Source organism: Odocoileus virginianus, chromosome 32, assembly GCF_023699985.2.
Source record: "Odocoileus virginianus isolate 20LAN1187 ecotype Illinois chromosome 32, Ovbor_1.2, whole genome shotgun sequence".
Lineage (NCBI taxonomy): Eukaryota > Metazoa > Chordata > Mammalia > Artiodactyla > Cervidae > Odocoileus > Odocoileus virginianus.
In genome coordinates this window covers 14,234,871-14,251,790 of record NC_069705.1, presented here as the reverse complement: position 1 = coordinate 14,251,790, position 16,920 = coordinate 14,234,871, and the positions used below count along the sequence as shown (strand labels likewise).

The window sequence follows — 16,920 nt, the reverse complement described above, 5'->3', positions numbered from 1 at the left end:
CATATATGGAGGGGTTTATATGGAGGTGTCTCCTGTATATATGAGATGTCAGAGGATCTGCTTTTCTCTCTCCCTCTAATTTAGATACATTGTGTTGAGACTCAGGAACTTGTATATCTTCTCTCCTTCTTGCAAGATCAAAAAATCTGTTGTGCTGAACCAAAGACCAAAATTTGGTGCTGACTCCTCAGATGTTAACACACATGGATCTGGGAACTGTGGGACATAGCACTGGCCTTTCACATCATCTTAGAAATCTACTTCTAGAATTTGCTTGCTATCCTCACAAGCTTGGCTTCTGCTAGGTTACAGTTTCTCTTTCCAAAAAGAGGAATAATTCTTTTCAGAGCAGGGCAAGTATTCCAATGAACTAGATTCCTCTACTGCATGTGGTTACTTTGAGCTGTTCATGTCAGCAGATCAACAGACAAGGAAGCATTTAGTATACTTACGGAGTAATGTACCTGGAAAAACAAAAATGTATGTATTTTTATATATGGAATTGAAACTAGCCAATGTAAGTTAGTTTCAAGGAAATTGGGCTTCCTCCTATCTCAGATGGTAAAGAATCTGCCTGCAGTGCAGGAGACCCAGGTTCAGTCCCTGGATCTGGAAAATTCCCTGAAGAAGGGAATGGCAACCCACTCCAGTATTCTTGCCTGAAGAATTCCGTGGACAGAGCTTGGCAGGCTGCAGTCCATAGAGTTGCAAAGAGTCAGACATGACTAAGCAACTAACACGCACCACACACACACACACACACACACACACACACACACACAGTAGGAAATACGTAGTATAATTGAACTTGGGATTTACTAAAAGACATCTCATGATGTTTTCCTGCCAGTAATAACAATAGTATCACTGGTCATCCAGTATTTTGTTCATCTAATGGGAACAGATGACTCACTGGAAAAGTCCCTGAAACTGGGAAAGTTTGAGGGCATAAGCAGAAGAGGGTGTCAGAGGATGAGATGGTTGGATGGTATCACCGATGCAGTGAACATGACCTTGGGCAAATTCCGGGAGATGCTGAGGGACAGGGAGTTCTGACCTGCTGCAGTCCATTGGGTCACAAATAGTCAAACACGACCGGATGACTGAACAACAATAACGATAGAGAATATGAATAAGAAGAAGGAAGATGCTGAAGAGACTTGTAAAAGGTAAAAATGATGCTGCTTGATAATGTTTGAGGTGGTAGGGAAGAGGAAAAAGAAGAAATAGTCTATGACGATTTCCACCTTTCTGGCTTAAGCAGTACACTGAATTATGAAATTCCCCCAAAGAGCTAACTTTTTCTCCCCTGGAGATCTAGCAGCAGAGTGTTTTGGTACAGAGTTGATGTTTTGTAAATTTTTAATTGATTCTAAGTGATCCAACTCCCGTTAATACAGCTGCTTATCCAGCCCTGCAAATGGATTCCCTTTGAGAAAGTCAGCATGAATTAATATTGTTTTCTCAAGGAATAATTTAAATGTTTCTCTCTTAAAGAAGAGTGATTAAAAATGTTCAGCAATAAGTAAGGAAAATGTTTTGACTATATTCAGGCCTTGAAGCTTAGTTTCCACATTTGTGAGTCAAGTGTTCGGCCATCTGGATTTTCCACATGGATCCATTTGAAAGGGAAACTCCAATGGTTTATAATGCTAAATTAACTTGTTTCAAGGGCCAAGTGACATATTTCTTTCTTCTTGACTATCTTGACAGCCTACTTCTTTGCATTTCATCTGTGCACATATTTGGGAAGAAATGCGTATTTCAGTGTGATTCCTGACAGCCATATTATTTAAGATTCAGTGTGTTTTGCCTCCCAAGAACGCAAGTCACATTTGTTAATTTTGATTTATAGATAATGTTTGGTACTCCACTCATGATTTTCACTTAACACACTTAATGAGCATCAGTTCTCACAGGGCCCCATATGTGGTCTGAAAATGTTATTTACAGCCTTTCAAGGAGGGAAGTGTCACAACAAGAACTGAGATCTCAGCAGGCAGCAGCAGGAGTCAGAGCGGGATGCGCCAGGATCCGGGAACTTCACGAATGCAATTTCAGTGGGTCACATGCTCAGAGATGAACCTCCCTACAGACAGTAGGTGTCTGTTTAGCCAGATAGGGTTAGAATAATTGTAAAGTTTCAAAGTTCCAAGTGTCGCAGGCAACTGAAATGCCATGTTGATGTCTTCCATATAGAGAAACTAAAGGACATTTGAATTTAGCAAGTAGGTCATGGCTGATCACCATGTGTTTTTAATAGATGACAGAGGAAGAGGCCAGAGTGCAATAGACTGAAGTAAGAATAAAAGTGAAGAAATATGGGCAGTGGTTGTAGCTTTTCTTATAAGAAGTTTACAGTGGTGAAGGACAGGTAAGAGATAAGATTGGATTTTGATTATGAGATTAAGGCAGTGGTGGAGAGGTAGGGTTCTGTAATGTGAAATCTTTGCATCTATTTTTAGTTGTAAAGGAAGAGAGCCAATAAAGAAAGAACATTTGCAGAACAAAGAGAAAAGGGGATTTGAATAGTACTGGAGAAAAGGGGGAAAAGTTAGGTCACATAAAAGGAAAATAACTGATTATGTTTACCTACAGTATTGAAGCAAAACTTTGGTTTATTAGGTCACCCACGACTTGGAAAACTGACTTCAAAGGAGATTTATGGTGAAGCCAGTATAAATTACCTTCAGGACCTGTGACTTTTCCAGGCTCTTCCTAAAAATTAGAGGGGCCCTAATAATGTTATCCTTGGTCATATGTGTTTGTACAATTTCAAAAACATGTGATATTTTATAATTGATAAAGACTGCTATGTATTCCTACTCCAGTTTCATCCCCACCATGCTTCTCCTTGTGTCAGGTGACCAGAGAATGGCTGTGGGCATCTGAGGGATCTGTCTAAGTGGAATTTAATTTAGGAATATATTTAGTTTGTTTTTAGTGAAATAGCAATGTAACTTATATTAATAGATACAAATGTAGAGATAAATTTTTGACCATTATTTCATCATAGAAATATCCTGCAGAAAGATTCCTACCATCCTCTTATCTATTCTTTCAGAGCCATCACATTAAAGTGGATGACCACAGGTTGTCTAGGCAAATGAGGGTAGCTATGTGTTTGGCACCAAGGATGTGGACCATGGAGCAAAAACAAAATGCGAAATGCATGAAGCCAGAAGTTAGTCTTAGGCAAGGTTCTCCAAACTATACAGCTTATATAAGAAATAAAAAACTCCTAAAAGTTGACAACACTCTAAAGCTTTTATGACTTTATTAATAAGTTGTAAAGCTGATACTTTTTAAAACCAGCAATCATTAAAACATAACAAGTTAGAGAAATCCCTGGTTGTCCAGTGGTTAGAACTTGGTGCAGGTTCCATCTCTGATTGGGGAACCAAGATGTTGCAAGTCATGTAGCCACAGGCAAAAAAAAAAAAAGTTTAAAAAAAAGTTTAGTCAATTAAAATAAATTATCTAATTTTCTATAGGAAAGTATATTTAAAAATCCTTATAAGAAGGGGCTTTCAGAGAGTGTGTAGCTAAATCATATAGGATCAAAAAGAATTTAGAAATGTCAAGCAGTTAAGAAAAGTTCTACTATTTTCTGAATTTTCTGATAACTGTGCTACATATCATATATTAAACATATTAATTTTTTCCAGAGCTTTCTCTTTACCCATTTTTGCACTCGATTTTGTATTTGTAACTTTGTAGTCTTTTTTCTCAAAGAGGGCTCCCCAAATTGTTCAATTTTGAGTTGCACAAAACCTGGGTCCACTGTGGCTTGGGCTGAGTGTCCAGATAGGGGTCAAGGAACTCCAAATTTGAGAATTGGAGAAATGGAGAGAGCACAGATGGGGAGCCTGGTACTTCCCTACCACCAGGAAGTGGAAGCCTGACTCTGTAAATTCCCAGACTGACCATAAGAGCAGTGGAAGGAAAGACTATGTTTGGCCACAAAGAGTGGGGAGGTGATGTTTGTAGAGCATCACAACTTTCCAGACAGTATGGTGGACACTTTGCGCATGTTAATTCATTTTGTTCTCTCAGTACTAATATCTGGCCTTTAGTGAGCATCTACCCACTTAGCACATGGCAGAAAGTTTTCCATGCGTTTTGCTTGTATTACTTATTCAATCGTCATGATTCTAGGAGATGAGTACTATTATTATTCCCCATTTTACTGGTGGGGAAGTTTAAAGGACTTTAATCAGTAGTATAGCCATGAGCATACATGGATTTTTGTCTTCAAAACTACAACTTTAGCCTCTATAGTGTGTTTGCCTTATAGTGCCATTAGTCAGTGTATTTTTTTATTTATTTTTGCTCCTCTGTGAATTGTAAGGACATTCAGGTAATCTGAATAACTTGTTCAAGGTCACATAGTTTGTGATGAAGCTAAGATGTGGAAATTCTTCTGAGTGGTTTCAAAACCAGTACATTTTTCTGCTGCACCACACTTTCCCTCATTAAGACTGGTTATCCTGCCTCATGGACTCACCAGAAAACCTCCAAATATGGAAAACGCCCGTGTCAGTTTATTGAAACTCAGAAAGAGTGAGCCCCTTTCTTGTCTAGTACGCAGTCCTCAGATAACTGCAGCTGGGTGAGGAGGTTGGAGAGAAAATCCTGAAGCATTTGGTCTAGGCCTAGAAGGACAGTGCTCTTGGGCAAGACAGAGAAGGTCAACTAGATTAGAACCATCAGGAGACAGAGTGGAAAAGCAGGCACTGGATTAAGAGAGAAGGACAGGTTACAGCTCAATGCAGTTGTGGTTTCACAATTACTATGTGACCCTTTAATGAACAGAAAACAGTAAGATAGATGAATTCTTGTAACCTTTGTTTTCAAGATTACTTTCTGTTTTGGGGAGGATTCTTTTGTTTGCTTTTTGTTTTTTAAGTCAGAGAAAAGTCCTTCTCATTATACTTGTCATTGCAGATCACTTAGTAAACTATTAAGTGTCTGTGACATGCTGCAAAATGACAAAGTCAGTTCTTGTTCCTTGAGCTTTTATCACACGGGACAGCCAGCACTGGTTAAGCTAAGTGAGAGGAAGATTTTTAAAAATAGGATTGTCATGACTTATCAATAAAATGTATTTAGTGCTGTGGTCATACTAATTTGGTATAGATTAACTAGATTATAAATCACCTAGGAATTGTATTCTAGTTTGGGCATAGACAATCATAAATAAAAATTCTGAACAAGCACAAGTGCTCATGACATGGCATCGAAAGTCAGAGACGGGAGTTAACTAACAATGACATTTAATCTAGGTTTAAGTATTGAGTAATTCTGGATATATAATGGTTTAAAAAAAAAAGAACAAAATGAGACTAATATTATCAAGAAAGGGGTACAGTGAAAATAGCATGGTATGATGGGAGACTGAGGGAGCACAGGGTGCTTTTGTTAGAGACTGTGGCAAGCAGTGTTTGATAGGTAGGTTGGGTGTAGATTTTCAAGACCACACTGAGGAATCTGGACTTCATGAAACAGAGAACTATCAAAATGTAAAAGAGGTCAATTGCTGAATGAAGTCTACTGTTTTAGGAAAATTGATTGGGTGTCAACATGCAGAGTTATTTGAAAAGTTCAAGAATCCTAAGAGAGAGATTGAATGCAGGGAAATCCTATAAGATAGTAAAAGCTTCTAGCATGTGATGTTCAGAAGCAGAAGTAAGGTGAGAAGTACTGAAATTCACATGTTTTAAAGATGAGACAAGACTTGATGACTCTCTAACATCGCTGGTTGTGTGATGAAGGATGAAAGCATTTACTAGGTAGATGCTATGAGGGCAGGATAGAGTGTCCAAGTAGAGTGAGAGAGAGATTTCATGTAGTGAATTTCAGCATTCATGGAAGAGATTGGCCAGACTACCTAGTCTCTTCTCTATAATTAATGAATTGGTACAATTTCATCATTTTGGAAGATATGATATAGAAAATTTTGCTGATATGTGCTCACATTTTGATTGTGATAAAGTATTCATAAGTAGATGTCACTTTTCAAAGAGAAAATCTAAGAGAATGATTGTGAAAGAGGCCCATGGTCTCAGTTCACACAGTCTTGGGTGACTCAGACTGAACCACCACGTCTTCCTTGTCTTCCAGACAATAACGCAATTGTGGGAAGTAATCAAATATTTCCTATTGATTTAAGTTTCCCTTGAGAAAGGTGCTTGCATAAGGAAAGCAATACTATAAGAAACAGTTATCAAGATGCTCTTAAATGACCTACAGGTTTATAATTTAAAGAAGTATGAATACAAGTGAACGTACTTTGGACCTCAACGTGGAGCAGATCGTTAATCTATAACCATATCAAAAGCTAAACATTTCTTTTTTTTCTCTTTTTCCTTTCCTTTCTTTCTCTTCCTTCTTTTATCTCTTGCTTTCTCTGTGTTGGAGTCTGTCATCTACTGCTTCTTCATTTCTATGTCTCAATTACATTTTAAAATAAGAATCAGAAATCCCTTATGATCCATGAATGTAGAGAAGAGAAGGTAGAAAAGAAAGGGTAGGAATGGCTGTACATATTTGTGAGATTAAAAAGAAAACAGAATAGTGTATCTGAGGAAAATAGGCAATATTTAAAAAAACCCAAACTGCGATGTAATCAGATTTCCATTCAAGCTAATGTCTTCTCAAATACTTTGCATCTAATAACAGCAGAAATAGGAGTGCATTACATCAAAATGACATATAGAAGGGGCTCACCCAGCTGGCAGACAGAGGCTCTAAGTGCTTGGGATGGTGTCATTTAATGTGTTTATGACTGTTGCTTAAGCATGTTCAGAGTTTTATGTATGGAGTTGTGAATAGCACTCACTGTATCTCAGCATAAACCACATCTGCATAAAAGGCATATGGAGATGAACTCCCTCTGCACACTTTACCCTAAATTACCGGTGTTAATGGATATGCAGAAACTTTATTGGAAAAACAAATACTGGATATAAAAGCTTAGGTGTAGTTTTCAGGAAGATTGATCTTCAGATTTTTTGACAAGGGTTATTTCAAATAAGCTTTTTATTGATTTCCAATTGATGACCTCATGATGAACTGTCCGTCTAACATGGCATCCTTTCTCCCAGGCATCAAAGGAATATAAACACCCCTTCCCATGTAATAGGTGTTTTCAAAATAAAAACAGAGCAGAAGAATTTCCAACTCTTCAATTTAACCAACAAAGCTAAGGAGGGACACAAGTAAAGAAGAATTCCAGGGAAAGCCAGGTGAAGTGAAGTGTTACTCAGTCGTGTCCACCTCTTTTCAACCCCATGGACTGTAGCCCACCAAGCTCCTATGTCCATGGAATTCTCCAGGCAAGAATACCTGGGGTGTGTTGCCATTCTCTTCTCCAGGGAATTTTCTGGCCCAGGGATCAAACCTGGGTCTCCAGCACTGCAGGCAAACTCTTTACCACCTGATCCACCAGGGACCACATACTTAATGGCAGAATGCTGAGAGACCTTCTGGTATATTATAAACACAAGCAGTTCTCACCGTGTGAATGGCTGTGGTGGGTGTACCCACCGACTCCTTGGACTATGGAATGGTTTCATTTCTCAGTCTTTCTTTAGCTTCTAAATTTAGTAGGTTCCCTGTTTTGCCATAACTCTTTTTTTTATGGCAGCAATTTTCATGTTTTTATAGCATTTTTATGACCCATTGAAAGGCCTCTTGGCACGTTGTTTGGCAATGTTTCACCTCAGATGCTGTCACAAAAGAATTCACAGCAATAGGGAGCAGAGCTTCATCAAGGATTCCAACCTATACTTGCCCTGGGTTTAATCGATGTTGGCCCCCAGGTATCTCAAATTACCCTACAGCCAACTCAATACTACTCAGGTCCCTGAATCGATGATAGCTAAGTCTGGACAGAAATCAGGAGTGCCTTCCTTGTGAGTGGGTGAGTTCATAGCTTTAAACCTCTATCTGAGGGCACCCATATGAGAACCAAACTGCTGTGTTAAGTCCCAACCCATCTAATTTGTCCTCTTACATAGTTTCAGAAGAAAATTTAGTTCCCTACTAAGATTAGAACCTTGCAGTAAACTGTAGGTCAGGTGGCCGAGGAACTGAACTTCCTACTTATTCCTTTCTATCCAGTTTATACCAATGTCCAGCACTCCATGTTCTGGATCTGAGCCCTGTAGTCTCAGAGGATGAACAGAGCCCCACTTGAACTTACCTAAATGCTGATGTCCATCTCTAAGATTCTTGAAGCCATCTACATCCCACTTTGACTCAGTCCTGATTTTCAGCCCCTACCCTTCATCCATCCTCACCTCTGGCTGACAGCACCAGGATAAACCAGATGGATTCATCAGCTTGCTCTTGGACTTCTAACTTGGATTTCTGAGCCTTCCTCATGAGATACCCAGTACCCTCCATCTTAGCACACCCTGATACTGATATCATTCAAAGAACACACCCTGTTTGGCAGCTCAGGCAGCTGGAAGAAGAAGGTAGACCTATTTTTTCCAAAGAACAAGGAGGCCACAGAGAACAGAAGTCCGAAGCATCTCAAACAAATGGGGAGCTGGAATGGGGGAAATAATTCTGCTTTCTTCATTCAGTCCCATTTCCTAAAGGAGTCTAGATAGTATTGGTCTGTTACAGGAGGAAGGAAGGAAGGAAAACAGGAAAGAAGGGAAGGAATTACTTCGGTAAACCAATAGAGGGATTACAAAGCCTAGATAAGAAGCAAACTGAAGACATAAGAGCTCTAGTTTCCTTTCATCGCTCCTCATGTCTTAGTTGGAAGTTAGGAGTGAATCTCTTGCTCCTTAACCTGGCATCATCTGAATTAAAATCTGCCTGAGAAGCTTGCTAAGTCCAGCCAGAGTTAAGTCAGCGTTTATCCTGAAGATGCCATGGAGCAGATTCCTCCTCTGTCCTTGCATGCTACACTTTAGTTACACCAAGCCATTTAGTGTGTGTGTTCCCCACAATCTAGTTTTTCTCTCTCTCTACACTTTAAGGAAAATGTTCTCCATCCCTGGAATTCCCTTTAGTCTCGGTCCTATGCAGGCAGCTTGAAGTGATTTCCCAAAGCCAGCATTAGATGTAACTTCCTCTCTGAGGCACTTTCTAAGCCATTCATCCCTGTTTCTATCGGGAGAGTAAATCATCTTCCCCTCAGGATGTTGTACCAGTTGGTATTATTTCACTGTGGTGGGGAGGGGAAACAGACAAATTAGTAGATTGCAGTATGGTAAAGTAGATACAAATGGTAGTCAATAATTATAATAGGTTAGAGTGATCATAAAAATACAGTGGAAATGTAGATGAGGTAATGACTGATGGGTCATATTCAAAAAGTAATATTAAATCAATCAGTTCTCCGCATGGAATTTTCACATGGTTTTCCCAAAGGCTCTAATCCTCCTCTACCTCCCCTAACATTTTTGTAGTCATCATCTTGAATGAGATAGATCTCATGCTTATTTTGATTCCCCAAACTTTTAAGACTTCTAATACAGTGGGTAACAATGTAAAAATTCAGAAATGTTTCAACAAGCTGGATTTGATGGATTTAACTGTGGATTTAAGTGTGGAATAGGTGCTGGCTCTTCTCATAAACTATTGATGAAATTGTAAATTGACTGATATAGTTTTTTTGGAAACTTGGGAACATATAAAAAGCATAAAAAAAAACACTTTAAATCAAACATTTCATGCCTAGGGATGTTGTCAAAGAAATAACCATACATGCTGTTTAATTTTTGTTATTTTATACATGAGTGTTCATTACATTGTCTGAAATACTAAAGATGAAAAATTAAGCACATTAGTGATATATCTACCTATACACACATGTATACAGAATGTGTGTCAAAGATGATGCACTTTAAAAATCACGTTAATTGCAACTAGAGATTATCATACTAAGTAAAGTAAGGCAAAAAGAGAAAGGTGCCATATGATGTCACCTATATGTGAAATCGAAAATATGGAACCTATCTATGAAACGGAAACAAAATTAGGGGTATAGAGAATAGACTGTTGGTTGCCAAGGGGGAGCAGGGTAGGAGGGGGTGATAGAGGGATGGATTGGGAGTCTGGGGTTAGCAGATGAAACCGATATATATAGAATGGATAAACAGCAAAGTCTTACTGTGTAGGACATGGAACTGCATTAAATATCTGGTGATTAAGCCACAATGGAAAAGAATATGAAAAATAATGTATTTATACATATGTATAACTGAGTCACATTGTAATTCAACTATACTCCAGTAGAAAATAAATTTTTAAAAATCACTTTATTCATAGTATGTAATTACAAGGTGAGCAACATTGTGCAAAACTGAAAGACAAAGGCCACTACGAGATCATTTGAACAGTGTTGCGTAAAGTCATACTACACATGTATACACAGCTCAGAGGTCATCCACGAGCACACTGGCTCTCAGAAAACTAGTGAAAGCTTGATTTGCATCCTTTAGTCATGATTTGTGGAAATGCAGAACCATCTCCCCAACTTTCTGCTCATTCAAGGGCTCAAGTACTCCTGATCCAGTGCCTAAAGTTAAGGATGATGTCAATTTCAGGCTTCATCACTTCAGGTAAAATATCCCATCCTTTAATTAGTTTCCCTGAAATATCCACTCACACTAAGCAAAGGATGAGTTTTCTTGAACTCACTGAAGATAAGGGGGTGGGGTTACAGGGAGGAGCTACGCTGCAGGGCCCTGGAGTTTCCACCACCTCTGTTGGCCTCCACACTTCCTCATCCCCGGACCCCTGCCCCGCCTCTCACCTCTGGGTCTCAGCCCCTCCCTCTGGGGCTTTGGGCCCTGCCTAGAGATCAACAAAGGTGCTGGGCAGGAAACATAAACCTTCCTTCTACCTTTATAGGTTTTTCTGGCTAGTCTAGGAATTACATTGACACAAAACAGATTAACAGGAGAAAAGCAAATTTCATTATGTATGTACAAGAATCCCACACACATGAGGGGGTTAGAGACCCCACATACATGAGAAGTTCAAGGAAAGAAGACTAAAATGAGGTCTGTATGCCATCCTGAGCTAAGGTATGGACTAGGGCCCTGGGGCTTCCAAGGATGGGAGAGTCTTTCAGGGCTCAGCAAGAAGAGCAGATATTTGTAAATTAGACATTTGCCCTGCCGTGGAGATGGAGCCACTTAGATAAAATCTATCTCTGCTAATAACTCCTCTGGGAAAAATCCCCAATATAACTTCTTCCAGATAGCTACGGGAGGGCAGTAGTTTCTCTTGAACCTACCAGGTCTCGATTACCTTTAACTCCAAATAATCCTCATGCAAAAGTGCCATATCTAGGGGAGGCTCATTCTGAACCCCAGAAACAGTTATATATATGTTGGCTGTTACAGTAATAGTGGTTTGGTGGCTGAGTCGCTAAGTCCTGTCCAACCCTTGCGATCCCATGGCCTGTAGCCTGCCAGGTTCTTCTGTCCGTGGGATTCTCCAGGCAAGAATACTGGAGTGTGTTGCCATTTCCTTCTCCAGAGGATCTTCCTGACCCAGGATCGAAGCCAGGTCTCCTGCATTGCAGGCAGATTCTTCACCGACTGAGCTATGAGGGAAGCCCACAACAGTAATAATATTCTCAACTAATTATATACGTATCTGTATAGATGAAAGACAACATGGGAGTCTACCAAAATATTAATAGCAGTTAATCCTTGGTGGTAGAAATGGAAGTAATTTTACTTGTATTGTTTATTCTGTGATTCTTAAACTTTCAAAACTGAACAAATGCTACTTTTTTATTATAAAGAAAAAAAGTTTCTTAAATGGAATTGTTTGTTTCATGATAATGGTAAATGCTCCAGAATTAGAGACGAGATCATAATTTGGGGGACTATTTTAGAGGTAATGTTATAGGAGGGTCCTTCTAACTATACAATTTTATGATTCAGGGGTTGTTGTTAAGATAAAATGGTATAATGAAAATGAGAGTACTTTGAAAAGTACGAATCTCCATAAAAATATGCTATTATTTTGATGTTTTGTAGTGTAGTGATAAGTACAATTGCTGGCACTGAATAGAATCTAAACTTGTAGAATGGGATGGAACAGGCAATTTTAGGGTAGATGTATGCTATATGTATATATAGATGTATGCTATAGTGGTTCAAATCCCAAAACTTCATGCTTGAAAAGACAACCCATCTCTTCATTTTGTTCCTTCCCTTACTTCCTGATTCTCTGCTTTATTTTACCCTAGGACAATAGGAAAGAAAGAAGGTACAATCATAGTTTTTTTTTCTTATTTCATTATCATAGTAAATATAAGAATTTAAATAAGTAACTTTTGCCCTGTGATATTATATTTACACCTATAAAACAGAGATAAGTAATCCTCTATGGTGTCTTTCAGAATTTTTAGTCCAATCACTTAATTGTTCATTGTTGCTTTTCAGTTGCAAAGTTGTGTTCAGCTCTCTGTGACCTCGTGGGCTGGGGCACACCAGGCTCTTCTGTCCTCCAGTTTCTCCTTGAGTTTGCTCCAAGTCGTGTCCGTTGAGTTAGTGATGCTGTCTAACCATCTCACCCTCTGCCACTGACTTTTCCTTTTCTCTTCAATCTTTCCCAGCATCAGGGTCTTTTCCAAAGAGTTCAAGCTGATTCATGAAGAAAAATTAAGAGAAGCAGAGTTTATGTATAGGAAGATTGGTAAATATTTGGGGTTAGAAAAGTAGTCAGCTCTTTTCTGAATGGTATAGGGAGGGTTAAAATCAAACAAACTCATTCCTTGCTTGTTGGACCTAAAAGTATCAGGAAAACTTTTCAATCATAATGGGCTCTTTGTTTTGTTTTATTCTGTTTTATTTTACTTTATCTTTTACAGTTGTCTAAGAAAGTTTAAATGGGTTAAGATGTAGAAAAAAAAATTTTTTAAACCTTTGAAAATATGAGGTCCTTGTCATGATTTTCAAGGAGTGTCACCCATGAATATAAAGCATACTTTCAGCTCTGTGAAACCTTAGCATTAAGATTATTGCACACTTTATTGCCCTTTCCTAGGCTCTGAAACTAGAAATTCATCTGCCTCTAACCTTTCCACCCAAGTCGACTTCATACATAAGTAAAGAGCAAGTTGAAATTACAGGGAGCTGTAAAGAAATGGAAGTTCTCCGCTTTCTTCTTTGAAAACCAATATTAAAATATATGAGGTGCAATTGTCAAACTAAAAAACTGTCAGATGATTCATAAGGAATGAGTGGCCGGCAGGCTGGCCTGACTGATCCCTTACATTTCTGATTTTTAACAGGTCTTTGGGAAAGAAGACGGTTATTCCCCATCCAAGTCAGACAGCCATGGAGACGGGGGCTGACGGGCAGAGGGAGGGAGAATGGCCAGATGCTGAGCACAAAAGGCGAGGATGCCACCCAGCCCAACGTGTTCAGATGTTAAATTTTTCAGTCAACAGTTTGTAAATGAAACCCCAAAGGATTCAATTTCCCCCACTCTGGTGCCTTCTCTGTACCGCCTGCCCCTGTCTCATCATCTCCCCAAGGAGGAGCAGGAATACATGTCAGGCATCCTTTTAACTTGTCAGGGTCTTAACTCTAGCTGAGGCAGCCAGGTATTACAGCTGAATGGGTTTACACATTTGAGAGTGAATATCCGCTTCTGTTCACTGAGCCATGGCATTGGTGTCTAATTTGGCGCTTACCTGTCACAGCAGCGTTGATCATCGTAACCAGTCTGTGCAGGAGTCACGGGTTTGGGGAACATGGGATCCAGTCCCACCTGATTTGGTCTTGGGGACTGCTTCTCCCTGAAAGATTGTTTAGAGATTAATTGAGATTGTTTATAGGGGGCTTCCCTGGTGGCTCAGACCGTAGAGAACCTTCCCACAAAGCTAGAGACCCGGGTTTGATCCCTGAGTTGGGAAGATTCTCTGGAGAAGAAAATGGCAACCCACTCCAGCATTCTTGCCTGGCGAATCACATGGACAGAGGAGCCTGGCAGGCTGCAGTCCATGGGGTTGCAAAAAAGTCAGACGCAAGTGAGTGACTAACACTTTCTATAGATGTCTAGCAACTGTCCTGTAAGGTCTTGATTATCATGGCCATAAAAACTGAACTGAAAAATTCCTATGAATATATAAATCTAGGTCCCAGGGGAGATGGAAGGGGGTTAGTCTGCTGCAATTGAGCATTGTGGAGGTGAGTGATTGAAGGTTCTCCTTTCACAAAGGCCCAATAGACCCAATGAGAGACAATTAAGGTACGTGCGTGCTAAGTCACTCAGTTGTGTCCGACTCTTTGCAACCCACTGGACTGCAGCCCACCAGGCTCCTCTGCCCATGGGATTCTCTAGGCAAGAATACTAGAGTGGGTTGCTGTGTCCTCCTCCAGGGGTCTTCCTGACCCAAGGATCAAACACACATCTGCTCATTGGCAGACAGTTTCTTTAACACTAGTGCCACCTGGGAAACCCACGTGACCCCATGGACTATACGGTCCAAGGAATTCTCCAGGCCAGAATACTGGAGTGGGTGGCCTTTCCCTTCTCCCAACCCAGGGATCAGACCCAGGTCTTCCACATTGCAGGCCGATTCTTTACCAGCTGAGCCACACGGGAAGCCCACAGTTAAGGTATATGATTATAAATGATATTATTACCTACAGTTACTCTGTGGCTCCAAATCTGGCATTGGTCATTTACCACAGGCAGGGTTTGAGGTGGTAGATGACCAACGCCCAAATTGGAGCAATAGAATAACTCTAGGTAATAGAACTCCTTTACACTCTTGGGAAGTTTAGTAGTAGAGAAAATCACTTCAAGTTGGTGTGTATCTTGTGATCTTGAATATCTTATGATCTTAATATCTTATGATCTTCTCATGAATATCAGTGTGGGAAATGGTTTGACAGGTTGGGAGCACGCCTCCATCACTTCCCGTGTCCTCTGCTCCCCTTCCCCAGACTCTGCCTCCACTGTTTAACTTGGAGGAATAACCTTGACTTTATCATTCCCCCCACAGGCATGTGCTCCTGTGAGCAGGCCGTGCTAGTGAGGCCTGTGTGGTATTAACTAAAGCCTTTTGTGACCTTGTCCTCAGGGAAGACGTGCACAACTGTTGTCCAAATCAACTGAACAGCAGTATTAAATAACAGAAATAATACCATGAGCAATCTTTGAGAAAGAAATGGACATCCGGGGCCCCTACTCTTTTTGGTTTCATAAGTAATCCTAACAGGGAGGGGACAGAGCCCTCCATTCCAGCATGTGGTGGTTGAAGTGATACTAGACATCAATAACTAGAACAAAACTGGAGGCAGCACATTGAATGATGCCTCCAAACCCCAAATTCAACTTCAGGACCAGCTGAGAGCAGCAGATCCTACAACAGAGAGCAGAGGTGGTTTCTGTTACCAAGGATGGACTCCGCTGGGCAGAGGATGCTTCAAAGAGATCATGACAGCAACAGGGGTCAAATCTTGCTGTAAAGGAACATGTCTCAAACCTGGCTACGTGGTAGAATCATCTAGGAAACTTTTTCGGAACACTGATAACTGAATCCTACCCTTAGGGATCCAGATTCCGATGGTCTGGCATGAAATCTCGTGATCGGTGATTAGAATCCTTAGGAGTTCTAATACACAGCAGGAGTTAAGAACCCCCACCTTAAAGAAAAGGAGGGACAGGCTAAGCTGGTTCACACAGTTAAACCAATGAGCCTTGGAGCTAAAGATGAAAGCTTTGATGACCCACACCCACTCATTTGAGGGCACTCCTCCAGGTTACTGTGGCTTAAGAAATGTAAATTACACATAAAAGATCAAACAGATACATATAATGCATCTCCATATAGGCGTGTTGGCTAAAATCAAATTGTGTTTGTCCTATAATCCAAAACAAGTCTTCGGATAGCTCTATATCTATATGATTATATGTAATATATATGTAAATATATATATAATATATATAAATGTAATATATGACAAATAATAACATATTATGAATATATGTACTGAAACATTCTTAGTAAATTGATCAATACGTTGCTCATTTCTTTGCAGTAAGACAAAATGACTCATGGTCAACACAAATTTCAAGAAAATATTTAAAGGCAAGTGAGAGTCTATAAGTAAGGAAACAAAACATTTCAGACACAGGGCACAGACAGCTGATAATGAGGTTCTGAATGATTAAAGAAAATATTTAATAGCTTGTTTTCAACTTACTCTTCTTTTGGAAATAATTTCTCTTTCAAGGTTCTTTTTTCGCCATTTATTTAGAACTTGTGTATCTCTTAAGATGATGCCTCATCTGTAAGGTGGAAACACTGAAACCACAAATAAGTATAACATGGAATCCCTCTGTAAAATTAAATTAATACTTGTTTACATTAATTTATCTTATCAAGAATTGAGAATTATTGAGCCTTCTCTGCACATGCAGGATCACCCTAAATATAGTCAAAATTCTTTTTTCTGTTATTTGAGCTTTAAAATAACTTCTAAAAGATGATTGGAAGTCCATTCAGAATCAAGGTCAGGGTGGGCAATGTTAGAATAAAGACAGTTTGATTATGGTTACCAAAGGGGATAGGTAGGGGGAGGGGTAAATTGTGAAGAGGAGACTGGGATTAACATATACACAACTATGTGTGCATGAAATAGACAAGCAAGGACCAACAGCATGGCACAGGAACCTCTACTCAATACTCGGTAATAACGCATTTGGGAAAAGAATTTGAAAAAGAGTAGATGTGTGTATCAAAGAATGGACGCTTTTGAACTGTGGTGTTGGAGAAGACTCTTGAGAGTCCCTTGGACTGCAAGGAGATCAAGCCAGTCCATCCTAAAGGAAATCAGTCCTGAAAATTCATTGGAAGGACTTAAGCTGAAACTCCAATACTTTGGGCACCTGATGCAAAGAACTGACTCATTGGAAAAG

The 16,920-nt window shown here is 39.7% G+C and overlaps 2 long non-coding RNA genes across 3 annotated transcripts in view; one reads left to right on the top strand and one right to left on the bottom strand.

The window, feature by feature from the left end:
- LOC110148025 (uncharacterized) overlaps positions 1–16,920 on the top strand; it is a 92,725-nt gene that overhangs the window by 73,020 nt on the left and 2,785 nt on the right. The gene's annotated exons all lie outside the window — the stretch shown is intronic.
- LOC110148026 (uncharacterized) lies at positions 12,326–15,540 on the bottom strand. The gene is made up of 3 exons (XR_002317039.2): positions 15,394–15,540; positions 13,685–13,789; positions 12,326–12,629 (listed from the first exon to the last, which is right to left on the bottom strand). It is a non-coding gene; the product is annotated as an uncharacterized lncRNA (long non-coding RNA).